This window comes from Anticarsia gemmatalis, chromosome 9 (genome assembly GCF_050436995.1).
Source record: "Anticarsia gemmatalis isolate Benzon Research Colony breed Stoneville strain chromosome 9, ilAntGemm2 primary, whole genome shotgun sequence".
Classification (NCBI taxonomy): Eukaryota; Metazoa; Arthropoda; class Insecta; order Lepidoptera; family Erebidae; genus Anticarsia; species Anticarsia gemmatalis.
Window position 1 is genome coordinate 3,114,703 of NC_134753.1, and position 16,976 is coordinate 3,131,678.

Below are 16,976 nucleotides of genomic sequence, written 5' to 3' on the forward strand. Positions count from 1 at the left end.
TATCTTGATTGGTAACAACCTACGATGCACGAGGAAGCCCCATTTACATAGCACTAACAGCCATTTCCAATAAACTGTCTTCGGATAGGAATAGAGATTGCTCGGTTACTACGCAACCGCTTCTCTAGAAATTGATAAGAATATCTTTACAACTTATGGTCAGCGAGCATTATGTTATGTTAATTCATAGACTACAAGCTCTGAACTATTGAAAAATAAGATAAACGATCATGTTTCGTTGTTGTAAAAAACTATTTTTCTTTGAGTGGTAGACTCATCTTATTAATTAGCTTAATTGAGTTAATTAATTGCTTACTATTCGAATAATAAAGACACGTTCGAACGAACTACAAAGGATTTTCTACAGTCGGTACTATAGAACAAGAGTTTGACGGATTAGTATAAAATGAACTACAAAATCAGTTCCTGTAGCGCCCGTTAGAGGCGCTGATTAGACTTTCATAGAAAATTTGTCGTATTTATCCCATTGTCGATAGTCAATATAAAAAAATCTTTTTGTACTAAAAAATATTCATTTTATTTAATTCAAATCTTACTAGTCGTCGTAGTAGAATTTGAATATAATACAAAAATTGCAACCAAATCAATATGAACCGAAATATCATTCACTTCATATAAATCAAAACCACTATCTTCATAATACAGATACAGAGTAGTGAACATAATAGATACATAACACAGAGTAGCGTAGAATTCGTGTAAGCACAATGTTGCTTTATATCTAGCATCGAGAACAATACATTTCTGCGGTAGAATAGTATGACATAAAGATATTTATCTTAGATTATTGTGAAGCTTGAAACTAGGAACTACATAACATAATATACATATTTCAGCTACTTATGTATGTTAACATTTTGTAGTAGTAAACTTGGTTTACTTGTGAGGAGCTTTTTGTTTAATTATCGAATCTTAAAAGGTAATAGTAATTTTACAAAGAGATAACTAAAGTAACCAGCCTTCGTAGCGCAGTGGTTAAGGTGATCACCATGCCATCACTACCACTACGTCGAGAGGTCGTGGAATGGATTCGCACACGGAACAATTCAAAATCAAAATCAAAATCAAATCATTTATTCATTTAGGTCAAATATTGACACTTATGATAGTCGTTACAATTACTGAATCTACCACTAGCTCGGAAGGGGGTAGAGCCTTATGAGAAGAGCTAGCGAGAAACTCACGGCCACTCTTTTCAATCGCCAAAAGTTTTACAATGTGGTTGATACAATAATTGATCATGCGAGGAGCTGCCAACAATCAGCGATATAGACTAATAGTCAATTATTAAGGAAAATGAATATAGCAAGGTTATTAATTAGTCTCTGATCATACCGTATGTTGGGAGCACCTACTAGCATGTGATAATAAGAATATGGGCAGCAAGTGAGCACATTGGTTGTAACATTATAGAAGAAAAAAGTGACAGTTTTATGATTAAAATCAAGTTGTACGTAACATCACCTATTTGCATCATTAATTGCCCATATTTTACAATATTTAGACCTACTTCTACTGAGTTTATACAATTTATAGCAAAGTTCCCTAATTTCAAAGAATCCTAATCAAGCGAGCGACTAATCCCAAGAGCTATTGTCGTTTAGAAACTCATCAATTCTGTAATAAGCTTTCCTAACGAGATGTTCCTTAACTGCAACTTTGAATTTAGGCAGGGGTAAATCAATGATGTGCTTGGGAAGCTTGTTGAAGAAACGAATGCCGAGACCTACAAACGAATTGTGCACCTTGTGTAAACGATGATGGGGACCTACTAATTTGTGTCTGTTTCTAGTGTTATAATTGTGTCTATCGCTATTTGTTGTGAAAGTCCCTAAATTTTGTTTTATATACAACAAGTTTGCAAGGACATACTGTGATGACACCGTCAATATCCCTATCTGCCCAAAAAGCTCTCTCAAGGAGTCTCGCGCTCCTAAACTATATATTGCACGAATAGCTCTTTTTTGAAGGACAAAAATAACATCTATATCAGCAGCCTTACCCCACAGTAATATACCGTAAGACATGACGCTGTGAAAATAACTAAAGTAAACCAGTCTTGCCGCATCCACACCAGCAAACTGTCTTACTTTTCTGATTGCGTACGCGGCGGAGCTGAGTCTCCCCGAGAGATGCGCTATCTGAGTGCCCCATTGGAGCTTGCTATCCAGACTGATACCTAAAAAAGTTGCCGAATCTACCAAATCGATAGTTTGCCTATTTACGACTATGTTAGTACCTAAATTCCTCGCGTTGGGCATAGTGAACCTAATGCACTTAGTTTTGTTAGAATTCAATAACAGATTATTACAAGTGAACCAGTTGTGGACCTGTTCTAGAATACTATTGATATCGACAAAACAGGACTTCGAACGATCTACTTTAAAAATGAGAGAAGTGTCATCTGCGAATAATATAATATCACATAAATCCTGCACCTGAAAGGGGAGATCGTTTATATATACGAGAAAAAGAAACGGACCGAGTATCGAACCCTGAGGCACGCCGAGAGAAACAGCTGAACCTGAAGACCTAACACCATTGATATCTACTCGTTGAATCCTATTACTCAAATATGACGCAAGTAAATTGAGCGCTGTATCCCTAATTCCATAGTGGTGGAGCTTCCTAACGAGCGTATTATGTTGGACACAGTCAAATGCTTTGGAGAGATCGCAGAACACCCCAATGGCGTCCTGGGATGTCTCCCAAGCATCATAGATATGCTTGACGAGCGAAATACCTGCATCGATAGTTGACCTACCCTTTGTGAAACCATACTGTTTACCATGAAATAGCTGATTCGAGTTAAAGTGACTTTCGAGCTGCTCTAAGATGACCTTTTCGAAGATTTTGCTAACCGCAGGCAAGATGGAAATGGGCCTGAAATTGCTGGGCTCACTCTTAGATCCCTTCTTAAAGAGTGGTACTACTTTACTGTGTTTCATTAAGTCCGGAAACACACCAGCATCTACGCACCTATTAAATATTAAAGCCAAATGGGGGGCTATTTCCAAGATTATACTTTCTACTAATTTAACAGAGATGCCCCAGAGGTCAGGTGTTTTTTTGGAGTTGAGCGACCTAAAAGCCTTAACTACATCATTAGAGTTGATATGTTTGAAGAAAAAAACACTACCACACTCTTTTACGCTATTTCGAAGTAAACATTCTGCCTTGGCAGGACAGGAGTTCAAGGAGCTAGTTGTAGCTGTGGGAATATCAGCGAAGAAAGTATTGAACGTCTGAGCAACCTCTAAGTTGTTGGTGATAATCGTGTCATTAACTTTCAGTTCAAAATCATTTTCGCGCTGGATAGCACGACCTGTTTCGTTGTTAATGATATTCCATGTGGTTTTGATCGTATTGTCTGAGCTTTTAATTTTGTTGCTTAAGTGTAAGGATTTAGCAGCAACACAAGTTCTCTTAAAAACTTTTGAATAGTTCCTAACGTATTGAAGAAATTTAGGATTAAAATTGAACTGTTTCATGGAATAAAGCTCATACAGCCTAGCTCTACTTTTATAAATACCTACTGTCGCCCAATCGCAAAATTTGAGTTTCCTATTCCTATTGTTATCTAGTATGGTTTTCTCTTTGAAGATAGTTTTGAACTTGGATTCAATAATGTTGAACAACGATGTGTAAAGGTTATCCGGGTGTTCTTCGGTGTCGTCTAACTTCGTCATAGCACTAGCTATCTCACTATTAAATAATACTAAACGATCCCTAGTAATAGGCCTACAAGTAATTTTCTTTAACCTATTATCTATCCTAACAGGAAATATAACCTTCTGTCCACAATGGTCCGATGTTAATTCACTTAACATTTCCCTACCTAAGCATTCGCAGTTGCAGAATATATTGTCCAAGCATGTAGCAGAATGTGCAGTGATTCTAGTGGGCTCATTAAATAAAAAAACTAAATTAAATGATTTAAATAATGACTTAAGTCTCGTACTAGTCGAAGATTGCTCAAGTAAATTTACATTAAAATCACCACACACTACTACATACTTGTTGCTTATAGTTAAACGTTTCAATATATCCTCCATTATCGACTCAAATAAAGTAAACTCACTATTTGGTGGTCTATATATACAAACTACTATGTGTCGCTCTAGCTCGACACAGGAAACCTCAGCAGTGCGTTCTATTGACAAATTGACTATGTCCCTACGTTCTTTACATTTAATACTGTTAGCTACCATAATCAGTGAACCACCATGTCTAGCTTTGTTCCTAATATACGCACTAATAATTGTATAAAACTCATTGTTTATTGCTATTTGTTCCGTGTGTAGCCAATGCTCAGTTACACAGAAAATACCTACATTATGTTTTTGTAAAAACAATTCTACTTCTAATTCCTTGCTGGATAAACCTTGTATGTTTTGATGTACTAAATTTAATGAGCCTAGTTGTTTATCCATTGTCCTAACTGTCAGTTTAAAGAATCGGATACATTATTCGTAACCTTGTCGCTAACTACACTACCTATACATTTAATCACAGTATTGTTAGAATAACTACACAATACTGGGTCGTCCCTTAACCTAAACTGCGTTATAGCACCTATAACTGTGTTAATATTATAAGCTAACAATGTAGCAATTTGTCGTTTGTCCGAACTATTAAGAAACATAGTTTCTTGAGTATAAATAAAACTACTAATAAACTTATTAGTGTCAAAAAACAATAACTTATCACTATGATAAGACGTCATTAAATGTATTTGATTATTCAGCCTATGTATACGCTTATTTTCCCTTTCTGTAAGAGATTGTGAGTATGGGAATGCGCAGATAATTAATTTACCTAAATCTAATTGCAATAAACTGCTAATACTATCAATAATATCAGTTTTATCTAAACCTAAACTATCACCTATCAGTAAAACTACTGTTGTATTTATATCTAAGTGAGTGTTCCTAATTCTATCTACTATTTGATTTAAATTGAGGTTATGGTAACAGTTATTTTTAAAACTACAATGTAAGTTGTTGTTTATTATAGGTCCTAAGTTAATGCCTAACTTATCTGAGAACATAGCTACTCTGTTTTTTGTGTTAAGATCTATGAAGGAAGAGGGAATACAGTCAGATGAGTCGGTCAGTGAAGTCTCAGTACCTAAACTAATTTGAGAGGGCTCTAACTGTTCTAAGTCACAAGGGGGTCCCTGAGACTGAGAACACCTAGTGCATGGAGTGCTATCAGCTAAGGCCCTAACACGCTCTAAATTTTCCCTGCCAACTTTAGCAATCTCATCGTATTTTAGTATGTAATCGTGAGTTTCACGTTCATAATCTAAGGTAATTTTTGTTAATTTAGATTGTAGGTGTGAGATTTGTGACTTAAGGTCAAGAGTGTGTCTGTCATACAATAGCCTACTGGAGATGAGTTCTTCACTACAACTATTGACTTCTAAAACTAGTTCCCTACGTTCCTCAATCAAATCTTTATTTGATTTAACCAATAAACTAAGTTTGTTAAATTTCTTGAGTTTTAATTCTAATTTTTTAATTATCTTACTAATTCTATTGAATTTCCTAAACTTTTTATTTGTTCTAACTCTAGTTAATAAAGATTTACAGCCTATAAGCTCAGAATACAAATGATGAGTTGCACTACTGTCAAATGATTGTATTGACCGTTCCAATGAGATGATCTTAGTGTAGGCTTCATGCAGGCTTGTCTCTAGCTCATTTATGCGGCTCAGAGACCACTCATAGGTCTCATTACAGCTGCCAAATGAGCTAACTTCTTGCTGTAGCCTGTCCCGCTGATCCAGTAAGTCCATATTTTCAATATGGAGCTCAGCAAGTTCCCCCTTTAGTGATACAACCTTGTGGTTAACCTCCTTGATCTCTTCTTCACAGTCAACACGCTCCCTCAACAGCAGGCTGTTCTCATCTTTGCACTTCTTGAGCTCGAGCAGAGCAAGTTTTAGCTTGTTCTCAGTATCCTTTGCTGTTGCCTTCCTGGTCATCATGGTTGAAATTAACAACAAAGGATCTGAAATGTTATAAAGAAAGTTGAGATATACAGCAGAATTTAGAGAAAATTAGTTGGGGAAAGTTAGTATTTATTAAGATGGTCTATGTTAATATTGTTAATAGTTTTAGAAGAAATATACACAAAATAACTAACAAAAGAGAGAGGAAAAACACAGATAAAGATATAGGGGAGAAATAATAAGGGGTTAGTTGGACCTTGCAGTTAATCTATAATTACAATGATGTTACAAGATGTTTAACAGTGGGTAGGTTTAGACCAAAAAAAAAATTAATTAAAAAAACTATAACGTTGCAGTTAGTAGGAAACCTAACAATTAGACTCTTACAATACTAATTAAACTGAATGGTAAATGGGAAATAAGCTACAACGGAAGACTATAACACTGAATCAGTGCTGCGTTGATTCAATGTTGAAGAGCATGGGGGTAGTGAGCCTGAATATGCTACACTTTATCTAGCGGATTATAGATAAATCTAATAATAACAAGCGATACGAAATACTCCCTGTATTTATCGAACACTTATTCCTTGTTTGAATTTAAATACGTTGACGCCTTGACACTTGGTTGGCGTAAAATTATATTGTTATCTTAATCACACTTTTTCATCTTGATTGACTATTATATTAGTAGAAGACAACCTAATTACACTTATCTACAACTTTTAGACACAATTATAGACAAATACGTAATAAATAAATAAAAATCAAATTTTAAAACTGAGAGCAAAATTTTTCAAGTCACTACACCAGTGTTGCCAGCCAATTAGTAAAATTTTATATACTTATAACATTACACTACGACCAGTAAGAGTAGAGCAGCAATAGAAAACTTACACTAAGGTCCACGTGGACCAAGTCCTGGGCGGCTGTTAGTTAGGTAATACGGGCCGCGTTTGTCGTCAAACGCACAACGCACGTGTAGCAAGACGTCAACCTATGACTGACCACGATGTAGATTGCTTTGTACGTATCCAATTGTATATCGATCTGTTAGTGGAACAATATTCAACTTAGGATATTACCTATTACCTGACTTCATTTTAATATATTTAAATTTAAAGCTAGGTGCTTCCACAAGGAATGAAACATTACACGATATTCAATTTAACAATGTTTTAATTACATGTTCCACAACGATTATTGTGCTCTTTACTTAAAGACTAACCGCGCCTAAAATTGATTGTTCCTTTTCTTAGATTTTATGCATACTCAAAATCACTCCTGTTATTAAAAAGAGTTAGTAGAGCAACTAACTTATTATATGTACATTCTCATCTCAAAATCAAATCAATCAAAATTGATTTGATTACCTTTGTTCATCCAGTAGGCTTGAATAGACAGATTTATTTTTATCCCTAGGTTTTTGATTGCATGCATTTACGTGTGCCTGAGCTAAGTTATGCATAGTCTAGACTGAGATCTTTGCTGCACAAGATTGTTGCATAAATATTTTCTTGCATTTGAAAGTAAGAAGGTAAAATGTTTTATGCCATCAAAAACATTCTGTAAAAACCTCAAGTCTCGCCGTAAAAAGTTGTGAGATCTATATAATACCAAGTCGATTAATCTATTTAGTCTCTACTTAAAGGACCTTCTGTCTTAAGTTATTACGTATGTTATTATCATGCCAATTAAAAAAAATACCTTTAAAACAAATAGACCGACCTGGCCATCGCATGATTTAATTATTAGTATGTATCACACTAATCAGCACGACGAGAAGTTAATACTCCTGAAATGTTAATGGCGAATTTGTGTTTTCTTGCGATGACCAAGTCGATCTATTTGTTTTAAAGGTATTTTTTTTAATTGGCATGATAATAACATACGTAATAACTTAAGACAGAAGGTCCTTTAAGTAGAGACTAAATAGATTAATCGACTTGGTATTATATAGATCTCACAACTTTTTACGGCGAGACTTGAGGTTTTTACAGAATGTTTTTGATGGCATCTCACTTCTTTTTGTAGAGCGAACATAAGTCCAATTTGTATGGAAAGACGTTTTTTTTTCATAATTCAACATATTTTCCTATGGGAATGTTGTTCAGTTTCATGGGCTAAACATCCTTACACACCCTATACCCCCTCCCGTTATGCATCATACAGTAGGTACCTATTTACACCTATTTATTTTATTTTCTACAGTAATATAATTCATTAACTGCAAATGTAACCTTGTAATCTTATACATTTATATAGGATTACAAAGTTATTGTTGCAGTTGGTGTATTAAGAAAACTGGACCGAAATTAGAAAATATTACATTTTTCCCATGATTAAGACACTAAACCCTATTTGCATTCTAAAATTTAAGCTTCTAAGTCTGCTAGAAGTACCTTAGACTTTTGATGATCGGTGAGTCAGTGAGTCAGTGAATCAGTGAATCAGTGAATCAGTGAGTGACAAAATTCAAAATTTTAACAAGTTGTCATTCTTAAACCACTGGTTCAAATTGACTGAAATTTTAAATATACCGTGTTTATACAATGACTAATTAGTTGCTGAAAATCCAGGCTTCTTGTTTTATCCACAACGAAATTATAGGGGTGTCAAAAATAGCCCGAATTGCTTCGAGAAAAGGATGTTACGGCCGTGCCGCTTTTTTTTTGCTCGACTTGCGGGGGCACTTCCGTGCCCCCAGATATTCTCTTGTTCAATAATGGTCTTTGTTTTGTTTATCAATGGGAAACTACTGCGTTAATTTAAACTAATACGGAAGCCTGTAATTTCATCTAACACACTATTTAACAAGTTAATATAAATTTTGCACATACCTTTTTCCAAAAGAAATATGTAGGTACTTATGTAAAGAAAAGAGTAATTGCATATTACGTTTATATATCTACCCAATTCAGTTTTGCGTATGTAGTTTTTCAATTTTAGAAAACAGGTTCGGCAAAATATTGCTACGATACAGTACATAATTCTATACACATAATGTTATTATCCACAAAAGCTTTTTAAAAACCGTTACAACAAAAACTTTCAAAAGCATTATTCAAACTCGGTACCAGCAATTTGAAAAATGCGACTGAAAAATGAAATTTAAAACCGTAGAAGCAAAACGGTTGCCTTGTTAAACTCTAATATTACATTCTTGGAGTCTCGAGTCTAGAATAAGGGCAAAACGTTCGTAAATCAGTACACGGGGAGACAGGGAATAGTTCACATTCCATAGATAATTTTCAACTGACCTGAGCTTGAGTTCTAAAGTTAGATGAAGCAATGAATAGTGACTGACTCGTGGTATAATGAAGTTTCTTCTTTATGACTTTTGTAGTGCATTTCAATGTGATTGGTACTTTGAACTTTCCGATTTTCTTAGAGTTATGAATGGTTATCGTAAAAAACGGAAATGTCGTTTGTTAATAAGAAGTTGGAAATCACGTTAATTTTAAAATCCTATTTCGCGGGTTATTATTTTTATCAACCGATGACTGTTCTGCTGCTGGGCAAGGGTCTCCTTCTTAACGAGGAAAGGGCTAGAGGCCTTGAGTCTAACACACTAGCCTGGCAGCTGGGGACTTCAACACACCCTCAAGAAATGTCTTAAAGAACATCGAGTACATAATTAATTATTATTATTAGGCAGCGACTTATTGGGTTTGGTTGTGTTAGTCCTAGTCAACATTGCTTATTCTTACAGTAGTGACATGAAAATCAACAATAAGCCACATGTTTCCAAATTGATACTTCTATACATGTCTAGCTAATACCCTTGGGAAATTCAACCACGATACACATGTACGTTTTTAAGTTTTGTAGTCTTATCTTTGTTAACGCCCGAAGGCAATAAATTAATAACATTAACCAATATTTTCAAGTTTTAATATCGTACGATTAAACTTTAATATGTTCGACGAAAAATAAACAAATCGTTTCATTCTAATAGCTGTACAAATAAAACTGTTTGTTCATTCACTATGTAAGTACAAACATGGAATGTTATTACGTTAATATATTTACTTAAAGTATCAAAATTGTTTGGGCTTTTGTTTAAACATCTTTGGAGAGATATTCTTATTAATTTATATTTTAGTTGAATTTTGATATTTGTGTAAAACTATTTGGTTATAAGTTCTGTTTGCTTTGATGTTTGTTGATAAGACTTTTCAATTATGAAATAATTTTATAAAGTAGTTTCGTCTCGACATTATTAAGTTTACAGATAGAAATAGTCGTTAGTTACTTTGTATTTACAGAATTACAAAGCTCATTAATTTAATTCTATTTTAAGTGTTTTTTTGGGGATTTACAAAAAATATATTTTCATCTTTATTCTATTTTATTAGATGATAATGATGCATGTAGAGAATGCCTTTGGCATTTTGTTTTCCTATATACTGTCAAATGAATTTAATTTATGACTATCCGACGAAAAATAAATTGTTTTAAATTTTCAACATTTAAAAGTAATAATAGACTTGCACATACAAACAAACAATATCACACTAAAATTCTTATCAGCCCAAAATTTCCATAAAACTTGTCCACACAAGGTACATCAAATCCCTGGGGAGTTATAAGAGGTGATTAAGAGATTACATCTCGTGAATGGGCGCAGCATCCAACCTACCGACCGACATAACTACAGTAACGACTTTACCTGGGTTCAGTGATTATAGAGACGGGCAATGTAAATATTTGAATATTGAAATGATGGTGAGTAAAACTAAAGTTAAAGTTTTAGTTACAAATATTGTGTTAGATTATCATTGATGATCAAGTATTTAATGCATTTTTTATGTTATTTATTAAATTGATCAAAACGTCGGGCAGTAATAAGGTATCGTGACCTTTAAAATATTTACCGGGTGTAAGACTCGTTATGTGTCTTAGTATTATAGTTACAAACCGGAATAGTTTAAATTGTGCGTATAGTAAATCAAAGGAGAAAAATGTTTCACTATAACGCGTGTCAATAAGCCTACCTGGGCTTGGTAATTTCATCAAATATGGTATTTGTAAATATTTATTTGCTCAGACAATAGTAAAAAATTTCAAGAAAATTTATTTCTTCACTGATGTTATGTTTTGTTATCAATATTCCTGAGTTCCTAGTTTTCAGATTCGATAATGCATTTAGACGAAATTTATACTTTATAATAGAGGAAATTACCTATTTATTTGTTTTACTAAAGCTTATGAATGCGAAAATACTTACGTTTTGATAACAGATTTTCTTGAAAATTAATAAATAACTAAAAAATAAGGGAAACTCTTTTCAGAAATCTCGTACACAGAACATCAAGGTGCATTTACAGTTCCACAAGCTTCACAAAAGCTACATACGTTTTTAAATAACGCGAATTTATGAACGCTGAAATCAAATATTTTCCATGAAAAACCTCATAAATAGATATGTTATGAATAAAACATTGACACAAATCCGTTTTATGATACAAAACATTGTATTTTCTGCACGTCCTACGTATATTTCTAGTTTCGTTGTTTTCAAGGTTAAGTGCCATAAATATTTACTTTGTTACAGCTGATCTTATAGGTCCTAAGATTTTTACCTTTTCAAATGTCTAGACTGAATTCTAGGTAATACTAGGTCTTATTTGAAGTCCTAGAGATATTGGTGAAAAGAAAAATGTAATGTTATGAGTCAAAAAAATATGTAACTACCTAAAATATTTTCAAATTAAAAGCGTCAATTTGTGGCAATGTGCAATGATGCACACGATTAAGCTTACAAACGTATTTTCGTTGCAAAATTTATTAAAATATAACAAAATGATCATCGAAAATATTACTTCCTGAAATTCCAAAACTACTATGAATGCAAATCAAATAATCCTATCTCATTTACATTACTGAAATCATGAAATTTCTGCTGATTTTCCTCATCTCCACGTACATTACATCAAAGCTCGACGTTCAAATTTCAAGATATGAAGTGAAAAATGACTGAAATGTTTCACTATTTTGAACTGTTACGAATATTTACGTAATAATTGTACAATATAACCGATAATAATCAAGAAACAAGGACTCACCGTTATAATCTGTCAGGCCGGCCGCTTCTCATAAACCACATGAACCAACTGATACCTCAAACAAAACATCGCAACGGTAACCTCACTGGACGAAACAGCCTATTTACCATCAATTAGTATATTTTAATTTATAAATTCATGTACACAAACACTTGTTTTCGCGAGACGTATGGCGGAAGGCGATAAGGTTATAGTACACGTCCGTCTCTGCCGATTGCTCGGCAAGCACTGAAGTCGGCCGCCCGATGCGCCCCCGCCCGCCCTAGGCCTTTCTTTGTTTCCATCGCCCCCTCCTCTCCCCCCTCCCGCGCGGTGTTAAACAAATCTCCGTGTGCCGTGATCTTCTTCGTCAATTGATTTGTGACGAAATAATTTTCGCGCTATAATTGTTTTTGTGGGTTTTGTACAGGGTGTTGTTTTATTTTGTGCGAATTTGTTACGAGTGAGTTGGCGTTGAACACAATTTAGATTCGGTATAAATAAATGTTTTTGTGTTCTACATTTATTAGACTAGTTATTTTAGATGTTGATAGGTTTATTTCTGTTATTTTTTTTTTGTAAATATATTAACGTCAATAGTATAATTCCGGAGTGTAACAAACTACATAATAATAATTATAATCTTAGAACTTTAATCCAAAAATTTAATGCTTTGTTTTTTGTGTTAACTAAATCATTGCCAGAAAAATATGTATCTAATTTTTTTTTCTATCATAAATACCTCACTATAAATAAAACTTCCGTAACAAATAAAACAAACTACAGTATCCATTCATGCGAATATATTTAATATGTCAAAGCGTAAGGTTCGACTCAAAGGTAGTACCAAGTATGTGATATCTAAAGGTGCTGCCCAACAAACGTCGAACTCAAACAAATTTCTTACACTACAATGATCTCTTTTAAATGTTACGAAAGATCATTGACCTGTCACTTGGCAAAGAAATGACGCTGCTTTATGTGTTCGCGTTTTGTAAGGAAGACGTATTTTCTATGAAATATTGTGCTTCTTGAAACTTTTTTAATAAAATGTATTTTCAATAAATATGGATGCTATTGAATTTTAGGTATATAAAATGACGATAACAGTGACGACAATAACAAATATATACGTGTATTACTGCTGGTTATTTCTTCTTTGGCTGGTAATATTTTGTGAAATTTGTTTGTATGTTTGTAGACGTCCTCACGTTGCAAGACTCTACTTTTATTGTAGTTTTTTTTTCTTTAATGAAGTGTACAAAAACGGTACAGATCTATCCGGCATAATAACGAGATATAAACAAAAAAACTCTAAAAACAGCACCCTGTAAATAACCCCGTCTCACTCAAAACACGGTACACCATAATTGCCTAATATCATTAACATGAACTCGCACCATACAGACCTTGTTTTATTAAATTCACCGCAGTTAATTGATTAACGATGTCGCTGATACTATTATTGAAGATTCATACATTTTGTAGTGATTTCTGAATACTAGCACATGTAAAGTTTAATCGTAAGTTAATCGCAAGTTCCAGTTTATAATTACATATAGGAGACTCTTCTGAATAACTATTGACTTCTTACTTCTATGTATTATTATTATCTGTTGACGTGTAGAAAATGTGAGGCAATCTTACTTTTTATTAGTAAAAAGACTAGCTTAATTATCAGTTAAAAAAACCGCCCCTATTTTACTCTTTGCACTAAAGCTTACAAACTTGAAAACAGGAAAAAAATTGTAACCGTTTATCGACACCTACACTTATAAAATATTTATTCAAATCTCTATTTTTGTAAAGGGATCAAAAATTAGTATACTAATATAATTTTCCAACATTCCCAAAACTTTTTTATACAACAACCAAACATCTATATATCTATCATAAATTAAATTACGAAAATATTACAAAACATACTCGCAGCCAAAGCACGTTTCCTGAACGAGCTGTCACCCACTCAACCTATCGGCAACATCAAACAATTTCAACTCATTATTAATATTTAACAGGCAACTTTATTAATTAAAATAAAGCGTATATATTAAACAGACGGCCAAAGTCAATACAAAATTAAATGTGTTTTAATTTTAACGTTCGCGAAACATCAGTCATGTGATATCAGTTAATTAATTATAATACTGTTACGAAAATTCTGTGTTACTATAGTTTCGAGCAAGTCGCTAGCGATTGTAGGATAGTATCATCGGATTTGTCGCATTAACACAAAGAGCTTACTTGAAGAAATAGTCAGATAAAAATAATCTTTTAAATGATGATCATTTGAGGGCAGAGATTGTAAAATTTGGTGATTTGAGAGGCCTAACTTTTGTAAAGTCTTGTCGTATTGCTTTTTTAGTACATTTGAGCTACAAAGCTGCTATCTAGACTAAAATTAACGTTCTCTTTTCAAGACTAAATACTGTTAAAACTGCTAATTGAGGACAATATTATTATATACGTACTATTATATCAGAATTATTTATCAAATATATGTAGCATGAACTTTCTATAGTTGTAAAAGTCAACTACACCACCAATAGTACCGTCTTACCTCAATACGGACCGAAACGAAACCGCTCACGGTATCAGAATGTGCGGATATGATTAAACACTGGATGGAAGCCGACAGTTTAATTAATACCTCACAGTTAATCAATAAATAAACCTTCGATAAGGCACTGATTGTGGTCACAGTATACAATATTAAAGTAAAATATTTGAAGATCAGAAAACGGAAATTTGGAACGATAATTAACGTGATACTTTTAAAGCAATTTTCTTGGTTACTGTTAATGTTTATGAGTGTAATGTTATTTAATTTATAAAAATAAGCTTAAAAGAATTCTTACATACATAAAATTACGCCTTTTTCCCCCACAGGGGTAGGCAGAGACTAAAGAACGTTTCTTGGTGTCCTCACTAACTTAAATTCTTATATTTCTATTAATTTACTTTTTCTTGCCTAACTATGCAATGGTAATGAGCTACATCTTAATGATTCATAAATCGTTAACAGATCTCACATTTCGTAGGAAATATACTTAGTATAAAAATGTATACAACTGTGTTCTATTTATTTTTTTCATTAGTCACAGAACTTAGCTATTTACCTATCTCGACAAACAGTTTGAAATACTGAAGTATCTACTACAGCTGTTTATACATCATCTTCCGAGAAAAAAAAACAACAGTCAACAAAAAAAGACACCTTCAAAATCGCATTCACTAGCACCCTTCTCCACACAACTCGCTTGTGAGAATCGCGCACATTTCAAAGTACATCGCTCGCTCGGCGCCAGCAACACAGGTGTCACCGGTCCCAGCTGCCGTAGAAACGGTACCGACTCGTCAATGAATAATGCATGAAGTACAATCGACGCGTCGACACACCGTGTTTTGTTAAGATGTTACCCCGCATTGGATTGGAAATTAGGTCGCATTAAAGATACACCTTTACAACGATAATGGTATTATTGAGGTCGTGAATACGGTTTGGGAGTGTTCGACAACGTTAGATTATGTTTTGTTAGATAATGTATGTAGATGCTACGTATATGAAGTATTAACGATATTTGAAATATATTATACTCGATATAAAGTTGGAAAAGTGTGTTGGTTCAGAGCTGGCTATAGTAAATGAATAGAGATGTATTAACATTTATGGTTATCATTAATGTTTGTTTTGCTGCAAAAATAATGAGTTTCAATAAATTACTATTAGACCATTATGAACTTTGAATATTACAACCGCAAATCATACACTAATAATAATTTAATTTCAATAGGTTAACAGGCTTTAATAGATTCCTTAACTTGCGCTGGAGACCTCGATAAAAAATACCGCAAAACTTGTCTTTGGATGATAACAAAGCTTCTGAATCAGCTCTATGAAACTTTGATGAAGAATATATTATTATTCCCGTTTTAAGTACATAACTAATTTAATGATCAGTGGGTTATCACCCTGTTCACTATGGCATTCTCATTACACACGACTTCATAAAACTCTACCAAAAAGGAAATCCACACCCACTCGAAATACTCACATCACAAAATACCTATCAAATATAGTGTAGTATCATGAACGTTGACATCAAAGCGATCGGTTGCTAGGCAACGTGTTTGCGACATTCCGCGTCGCGTGTCGGGCGACGCGAGCGTTTAATTAGACTCGCACACCTTCCGTGGCGAGATGAAATGTTATCAAGCGGTTTTTGATTGAGGAGACTTATTTATGAGTTTAATTGCATGCAATCTGATTCATTTGAATTATTATACTGCACTTAGCCTACCGATACGTCTAGTCGTCATTTTAGGCTCGAAAACTTGCTATTGCGGTAAGCTAATTTAAATATAAATGCAGTTTTGATTCTTAAAATGCTTGTATTCTACAGACTATATGATTTCAAATATACATATAGCATAGGCATTTAGCAAATGTCTATGGAAATACGACAAACGTAGTTTTTTTAATCTGAGGTCGATTTAACTGAAGTACTGTTTCGGACGAATCAAATATACATACTCACAAAACACACGCGCAATACATCACTCTCCAAACCCTCTCAAAAACGACAACATCGCATAAAACACATACTAAACCGCTCAATAGACAACGGCGAAAATGATCAAATTACAATGACCGCTCATCCGTCTACACAATGACTAATATTCATAGCCGATGGGCGGCCGCTAATAAAACGCACAAAACCATCGTCTGGCAACAGTGCGACGCGACACGGGTGATTGATGACCCGCGATCGATTACCGCGGACGTTACGTGTCGCGCGATACGCAAACGTGTAGACGGCCTTATGTCGGCGAGTGAAAATGTTGCTAGATTAATGAATATGTGTTGATTGTGTGATGATGTTGAATGAGACTGATTAAGAAATAAATAACATTTAACTGTCCCTAAGGAGAAAAGGCGTGATTTTATATACA

The 16,976-nt window shown here is 33.9% G+C and overlaps 1 protein-coding gene across 5 annotated transcripts in view; it reads right to left on the reverse strand.

The window, feature by feature from the left end:
* Window positions 1-16,976, reverse strand: part of LOC142975609 (CUGBP Elav-like family member 1) — a 425,650-nt gene that overhangs the window by 322,538 nt on the left and 86,136 nt on the right. Inside the window, exon 1 of one of the 5 annotated variants that reach the window (XM_076118557.1) lies at window positions 12,045-12,259. The exons of the other annotated variants lie outside the window; for them this stretch is intronic. The gene's annotated coding sequence lies outside the window, so the exon portion shown is untranslated. Of the gene's footprint in view, window positions 1-12,044; window positions 12,260-16,976 lie in introns of those variants that run through there. 5 annotated transcript variants of the gene reach the window in all.